Source organism: Helicoverpa zea, chromosome 13, assembly GCF_022581195.2.
Source record: "Helicoverpa zea isolate HzStark_Cry1AcR chromosome 13, ilHelZeax1.1, whole genome shotgun sequence".
Taxonomy (NCBI): Eukaryota; Metazoa; Arthropoda; class Insecta; order Lepidoptera; family Noctuidae; genus Helicoverpa; species Helicoverpa zea.
Genome location: NC_061464.1, coordinates 8,053,617 through 8,061,818, shown reverse-complemented (window position 1 = coordinate 8,061,818; position 8,202 = coordinate 8,053,617). Strand labels below are relative to the sequence as shown.

General features: G+C 39.3%; 1 long non-coding RNA gene across 1 annotated transcript; it reads right to left on the bottom strand.

Annotated features, from left to right (window-relative positions):
• Positions 1-614: 614 nt before the first annotated feature.
• LOC124635964 lies at positions 615-7,249 on the bottom strand. Its single transcript, XR_006985089.1, has 3 exons — positions 6,824-7,249; positions 3,490-3,635; positions 615-3,401 (listed from the first exon to the last, which is right to left on the bottom strand). It is a non-coding gene; the product is annotated as an uncharacterized LOC124635964 (long non-coding RNA).
• Positions 7,250-8,202: the final 953 nt, after the last annotated feature.

The following is an 8,202-nucleotide window of genomic DNA, read 5'->3' as shown; positions in this document are numbered from 1 at the left end:
CGTGAACTAAAGTTTGACAGTTGTTTAGAATTTTAGATCCGTATTATCATTATTCTAAATACCTCGTTGGTCTCTCTCGTTGTGCAACAGGTCCCGAGTTCGATTCCCGGGCCGAGATAGCTTCGTAGGTTTTAGAAACTTTCACAAAGCAGTCCGTAGTCTGGAATTTGGTGATTGATACACCCAGTAAAATCTTTGTCAGTCTGTCTGTATGTTCGTTATGGAAACAAAAACTACTCGACGGATTTTAACGAAATTTGGTACATTTATTCTTCATACTCCTGGGCAGGTTCAATCAATGGGATCAGAGCAGTGAAGGGAAATGTTGGGAAAACGGGAGCAGTTACTCCATTTTTTAAGCTTTCGTTGCGTGTGCAAACTTTATATTTAAAGCCACACAGAAACCATGTATGACGGAAATGTTCTCCTTAAAATTATGTAAAAAATATCCCATGACAGCATATGTATATGACGGCGCCACCGTCCATGTGTTGCCATGTAAGTATGTGTCCACCGCTGGGACCTTATATAAAGCAGCGCGCGCGCACGACTCGGTTATACGCCACTATATGCCTATATAGGGACGTCTGTCGAAATATATACAAAACATTTACATTTTTCCACGCTTCCCATATAAATTACCATACCTTACTCAATGTATTTGTCCACACTCATTACATACAACATCACTTTATATAAACAATATTTACATTATAAAACAACAATACAATACTACAACTCACTACATACAACTTTATACAAATAATATTTACATTATATACAACATTTTTCAAATTTTATTTACATTTACAACTACAATACTACAACATTGTTACTATTTGATTACAAATGATTACAAATAAACGTATTAGGTTTGGTCTATTGAATGCAGGCTCCCTGGGGACTAACCAGGACGAGTTTTTGGTCGCAATGGGCAATCATTCAGTGGACATAATGGCTGTCAACGAAACCTGGTTGCGCAAAGGTGAAGATGACCGGGCGCCTAGTGTACCTGGTTATAAACTTAAGCACATCCCGCGACCATTGTCTAAAATCTAATACTATTAGGAGACTTCAATGTCAATATGTTGGACGTTAGTAACTCGAAATCCAGACAACTTGCAGATTTTCTCAGTTATCTCAACTTGACTCAAGTGGTCACAACTCCCACGCACTTAATAGGCAATAGTAGCTCGCTCATTGACGTAATCTGCACTGATGCTCCAATCCGCAATGTTGAGGTGAATCATATAAGTGAGCTTAGCCATCATGCATTTATCACCTGCGAGTCGGTCTTCAAGAAACCTAAATGCCGACCTAGATCAGTGGTTTATCGCCCTCTCAAGGACATTCTGCAGGATTACTTCGACAGCGATTTAAAAAGTATACCTTGGTCTACAGTGAGTGACATGAAAGATGTTGATTCAATGGTGCAAACTTTCAACTCATTTGTTATTCAATTGTTCGACCTCCATGCTCCCACTATATGTAGAACTTTTAGATCCCGTCCCACTCCATGGATCACTGATAACATCAGACTAATATCGAAGCTGAGAGATGAGGCCAGGGACAAATTTCGTAATTCAAAGCTACCTGAACATAAGACTAATTACCTGGACCTTAAGCATCTAGCCATCACGGCACTGGCTAACGAGAAGACCGCTTATTTCGCTAGTAGCATTAATAATAATATCAGGGACCCTAAATTGTTATGGCGCAATTTAAAAGCAGATGTGTTGCCTGACCACAAACATAGACTTCTACCGGAATACTTTGATAACCCTGACGAAATCAATGCGGCGTTTCTAGATGTTCCCGGTGATTGTAGTCTTAATGATTCGCAGTCATATTTCTTTGAGTCGCATAGGTTCAGCGATGCTACTTTCACCTTGACAGCAACCACTTCCGAAGCAATCCTCAAGATAATTAGAAGCCTAGGGTCTAACGCACAGGGAGTTGATGGCATCAGTCTCGACATGATAAACCTCACATTACCAACTACCTTGCAAGCCATCACAGATATCATAAATTGTTCAATCATTACACACACATTCCCTGAACTCTGGCGATGCGCCTTTGTGCGACCGATCCCTAAAATTAACAACCCAAATAACACAAAGGACCTAAGGCCAATCAGTATACTGCCCTGCCTTTCTAAGATACTGGAACGCGTAGTGCACTCGCAGGTCATTGAGTACCTTGAAGCTAATAAAATTCTTCCGGACCTACAATCGGGCTTTAGGCAGGGCAGAGGTACTGCAACGGCTCTGGCCGACGTAGTGGGGAATATTCTTGAGGCACGTGACAGGGGGGAGGGTACAAATTTGGCTCTGTTAGATTTTTCCCGCGCTTTTGATGCAATTAACACCGCTCTACTTCTGTCAAAGTTAGCTTTCTATGGTTTCGATAAGAATACGGTGGAGTGGTTTAAAAGCTATCTTTCGGGCCGATTTCAATTTGTAGAGATGCAAAGAGAGGATGGGTCCAGAGTATCATCCTCCCCCCTAAGCGTGTCCAGGGGCGTTCCCCAGGGATCGATTTTGGGGCCCTTGCTTTACATCTTATACAGTGCGGATATTGTAAAGTCTTTCACCCATTGCAAATATCACATGTACGCTGACGATATACAGCTGTACTTGTCGTTCAAGGTCGATGAAACATAGGAGGCGGTGCAGAAAATCAATGAGGATTTGCATAGGGTGGTTGTATGGTCGGAGATGAACTCACTGGTCCTTAACCCGCTCAAATCTAAATTTATGATTCTGGGTTCCAGAAACCAAGTTCTAGCTATTCAGTCAGCTAACCCTGAGATAGTGATCATGGGAGAGAGAATCGAGAGGGTTGAGCAAGCATGCAATCTGGGCCTGACTATGGACCCGGAGCTACGCTTCGAGTCACACATAACAAGAATCCTAGGAAGTTGTTTTTATAGGCTAAAGGTATTATATGGTATACGGAAATATTTGAGCATTCCTTTGCGCAAACAACTTGTTGACAGCCTCGTCCTATCGAAGTTAAACTATTGTGATATAGTGTATGGTCCATGTCTTCTCTCTAGAACCGAGCGCGTTATCCAACGTATTCAAAATGCCTGTGTTCGTTATTGTATAAATATTCCACGTAGAAGTCATGTTACCCCATACATTAATGAACTAAAATTATTAAAGATGGCTGCCAGGAGAAAACTTCATTTGGCCAATCTGTTGTTTGGTACTGTTAGGGCTCAAACACCAGAATATCTTTTCAAAAAGCTGACCTGGAAACAAAGCCAGATAAAGCATGGTCTTCGCTCCATAGTGTGTCCGCTGACCGTTCCCACGCATCGCACTACGGCTTTCAGAGGATGTTTCAAGTTTGCAGCTACGCGCTGCTGGAATGATCTCCCTCCCCCATTTCGATGCCTGAAAACAAAACATTCTTTTAAAACAAAGCTCAAAAATCTGTTATTACAAGAACAAATTAGTTTTAATCCATAATATTATTCCATACCTTAGGTTTCATGGCACACATGCTTTGGTTTGGGGATCACTTCCTGCGGTGTGGGCTGCTTTTGAATCATCCTCTTCGGTATGGAGGAGCATCTGCTCTGGTCAAACTTTTTTTCCTCATCTCTCTGTCATTTCCTCTATTTTTGTCTGCAATTTTAATTCAAAGTTTATTTCAATTCTTTAATTTTGTAATCACAATTTATATTCAATTCAATGGTAAGTATGTCAATTTCTAGATTAGTATTTGTGTCAGTCCTATTTTGTACAGCAAATTCCTATTATGTAACTTTATATGTAACAAATATTCATTTATAATTCAGGTAGTGGCGTGCCTAGGCATAAAAAAGAAAAATCTATACATATAATAAATCTGTAGAAAAGTAATTTTTGTACATTGAAGAAATTGGCAAAAAAAATAGCCAGCATGTTAAAGGATAACTAACAGAACCCATTTCCATCATTTTTGTCATTTTTGTCTGTTTGTCTGTTTGTCTGTTTATCTGTTTATCTGTTTGTTCGTTCGGGATTCACGTAAAACCTACGAATTCAATGCAGACAATGCTTATATAAAAAAATTCTACGTAACTTGGGGTATTACTTAGTTTTTGTTTCATCGAAATCGATTCACTCTATCAAAAGATATGATTAATTTTGTGAATTCAAGATGTAAATTATTACGACACGCAATCTGTTTGTCAAAACTGTACATTTGAATGTTGTACTTATATTAGTTGATCGGCCTATTATTAACCTTTACACAGAAAATCACACCTTCATAAGTAACTTCGGAAGAAAAAAAAAATTAAAATTGTGTTTAGCCAAGGTTAAAGTAGCTCCATCTGTGGTAATCTGTGTTAAATAAAATACATAAAATTTGTCAAAGGAGCGAGGTGGTAAATGACAATAAATTACCATACATTCTTTATAGAGGATTATTATTTCAACAGATGGAGATGTGTATTTTCCGTAATTCACCATATTTTAACACGTAGTGTAATTTTTCGATAGACATTTCAATAGTGTTTGTCAGTTTGCCGTGCCACATCAAAATCCAATTATAATTATCACCTTGATGAAAGGAAAATAATAGTTCTCAGCCAAATATAAAACGGTGCCATCTAAATTATTTTTTGAATATTATGTCAAAAATGATGACTTTAGTATAACAATTAATTATCATTTAAAGTTACAGATGGAGTTTATATCAGGATGTTTTCATAAACATAGTTTAGCTTCTCTTCCACTAATGTGGTGGCCTTAAAACAAATTACTTTGAGTGAATAGTATTAAGTAGACCTTCATTATTTTTTTTGATGCAAAGTATGTAAACTTAATCCTAGAAGAAAGGAGGATCTGTCTCTCGCAAGTGCTGCTAAGCGTGAGGTAGGTAGGTAATGTAGGATTCTGTAGCTTTAAGAACAAGCCCAGATACAAAGTGCAGATAAGAAATGGGAGCTTTCTCGATTTAATACCATACACACGTAAAATGCTTTATGCGTCTGAAAACGTACAAATTGCGCGTCGCATACCAGACACATGCTTACTTTCAACTTCTGATCGCAAATGCACTGGTCACGATTACGAACAGTCTCAGTAAGACCCGAGCCAAGTCTAAAAAAACACCTTTTATATAAAACTACGTTTGATGTCATTCAATCACAAAGACAGAATTGTTTTCTGTTGCAAATCCTATCCACCTGTATCCTATCCTAATCCAGCATGCGTTGCAGGTGTGCATTGCACAAAAACCAATGGTATCCTATTCGAGAAGTCAAAAGAGTCGACCTGCCAACGTCAGCTTCTGCGCTAAGCAAGTGTTCTTAATAGTACCATCAGAATTACATTCATCGTTGAATGAGGTGAATAAATTTTCAGAAACCACAATAACAGTAGGAGCCAAAGCATATGATCGCTTCATAGAGCTCTGATTGGCCCCAGTTGACCAAGTCAGGTCTGATTTGTTCGTTCATCAGATCTTTGAAAGTTTTTCGGTGGACTTTTTTTACTTACTGTCGTCCTGTTTACGTGTGACACAAAATATGGTATATAAACGCAAGAGCGAAATTTTCCTGGTGTGCGGTAGTGACTCCCAGTATACAACACTTTTGTTTCTTTTGATTTGCTGGCTCCACCAAGAAATGACAAATTGAGAGCGTACATTTTGAAAATCTTGGCAAAACTGCAGGTTTCAAGTACGAACACATGAAGTGGACTCTCACAGATACGTACATTTTGCCTATTCGTGAACTAATGCAAACATTTCGGTGGAGTCCCGGCTTAGGCCTCCCCCACATTAGGCGTGCGCGATCCTCGGGCGTGTGAGTAGCGCGGGCGTCGCGAGCACGCTTCATGAACGTCGCGTTTTGCTGCCCTGCGGCATTTACCTACAGCGAGGTCGCGGCGCGCACGCGCCGCTCTCCTTGACGTTTAACTGCTAAGGCGTTTAGCGGGTGGCGGGGATAGCAGGCGAAGGGGTAAGAACGCAACTCGAGCGCCGCGTCGCTTGCACTCTTCACACATGCCGCAGGGCAGCAAAACGCGACGTTCATGCAGCGTGCTCGCGACGCCCGCGCTACTCACACGCCCGAGGATCGCGCACGCCTAATGTGGGGTCAGCCTTACCATAGTGAGTAAGTGCACAGAAAATCCCCGTCATACAAGTGTTTCTCCCCAGTAGTGAAACTATCCTACCCTATGCGCCTGCTGATGATGATGACTCATTTTATCATCCATCCGGCTATTCCCCAACTATGTTGGTGTTGGCTTCCAGTCACCGAATCTGTTTGAGTACCAATATTTTGCTTGGAGCGACTACCTATCTACCTATCTTCAATCCAGTCAACTACACAAGCCGATATCCATGGTAAGACTGACAGACTTTCTGGCTTCTGATTAGTCGCAGCAGCTGCAGAAAATGTACAAATGACAGCTTTGTCAGACTCAAAGCATATCATCATCATCATCAGCCTATCGCAGTCCACTGCTGGACATAGGCCTCTCTAAGTGCACGCCACTGAGATCAAAGCATATAGACATAGATTATAACTGTTTCCTGTGAAAATTACTTACGCACCATACGTAATAATTTTCCAAATTGGCTGACTAGATCCAGAGATATTCACAACGTCACAAACTTTACTTCTTTTGTTTAGATAAATGGTCACATCCACAACACAACCTTGATCAATGAATCTATGCGACTGCTAAGTGCTAATCCTAATTATACTGTCACGTGAAAGAATGCACCTACGGGATAAGTAGTATTTTGACTATTCTATATTGCCCACGCAGACGAAGTTGCGGGCAACAGCTAGTATACAATAATTGTCACTTACCTACGCCATCCTGGTAGCAGGATTACGATCGACCTACATACTCGTTCACACTTAATACGTATCCTTTACACAAATTCATGTTCGTTATTTTATTTTATTTTTCTTTCATAACACCATTTCAGACACTCATTTCCACAATTTGAACACAATGATGCCTTGCATAATAATTGTTGATAAGCACTCGTCGCCATTACGTAATTCGTAAATAGTTTATAGTTTGCATTGTGTGGGCTTTGACCATAGCTAATTATAGAATTTTGTGAAGCACGTCAAGTGTCACTTCCATTCACATTCGTTCAGAATGTTGTTATGTTAGTTAGTTTTTTCTATTTATATTTAGTATGTTTTTATAGCAGTATATTATATTTTATAAATATATATTACACACTTAGTATGTATATACTTAGTTAAGGTTACACACCGATTGACGTCACATGTTAGTGTTGGCCATCGCTGAAAACCAGCGCCGCGACTCTGTCTCGCATAGGGTCGCTGCATATGCTGAGCGAGGGCCATTTCGCGTGATCGTGACGCATATTTTCCTTTTTCCATTCTCTTCTTTTTTTCGTTTTCATTCCTGTTTTGTTTCATTTTTGTGAGCTTTTATATGTATTCGTTTTTGTGTGTGCGTCACGAACGCGAATAAACGTTTTGATTTGATTTGATTTAGTTGCAGTGTACTTACCGTTGCTACAAGAAATCCTTAGGTAAACACCCATAAAATAATACTAGAACGCCGAAAAAAATATTCTTGTTTACTACAATTTACTCTGTTGTGTTATCGAATCCAAAATAACAGCGGTTGCGTCACTTTGGAAGTACTGCTTTTTAGTGATACCAATTTAAAAATAAACATTACAGTTTAGTAGATTTTGAGGTGGTACAATTTACGAGCCGGTCCAATTTATGCAACTCGACCCTACTTACCACTAGAGGGAGAGCAGACCAACATCCAAACATTCTGCCTATTCTCCTTTAACTATTTGTGTGTAATATCATGTCAATATAAATAAATAAACTAGAAATACAGCGCAGTACCATAATTGCAACGCAAATTGAATGAGAATTGACATTATCTATTGAACAATGCAATAAGCCAAACATTTTGATTATTCGCTCCCAAATTTCGACGAAGCTTATCTAGAATATTAGGTGAGTATCTAAACTGCTAATAATACTGTGGATATTGTCTAAATATTTGAAAGTGTACCGGAGTTATCAGTTGGAAACGTGCCAACGTTAAACTACTGCAAAATCATCTTGCAGATATTAATGGAGTTTCAATAAACGTACAGTCGATATTACAAGTTAAGTGCGAAATGAGAATACATATGTTATTGTATTATAATTATTTATAAGAAACTCATAAAGTTGAGTAA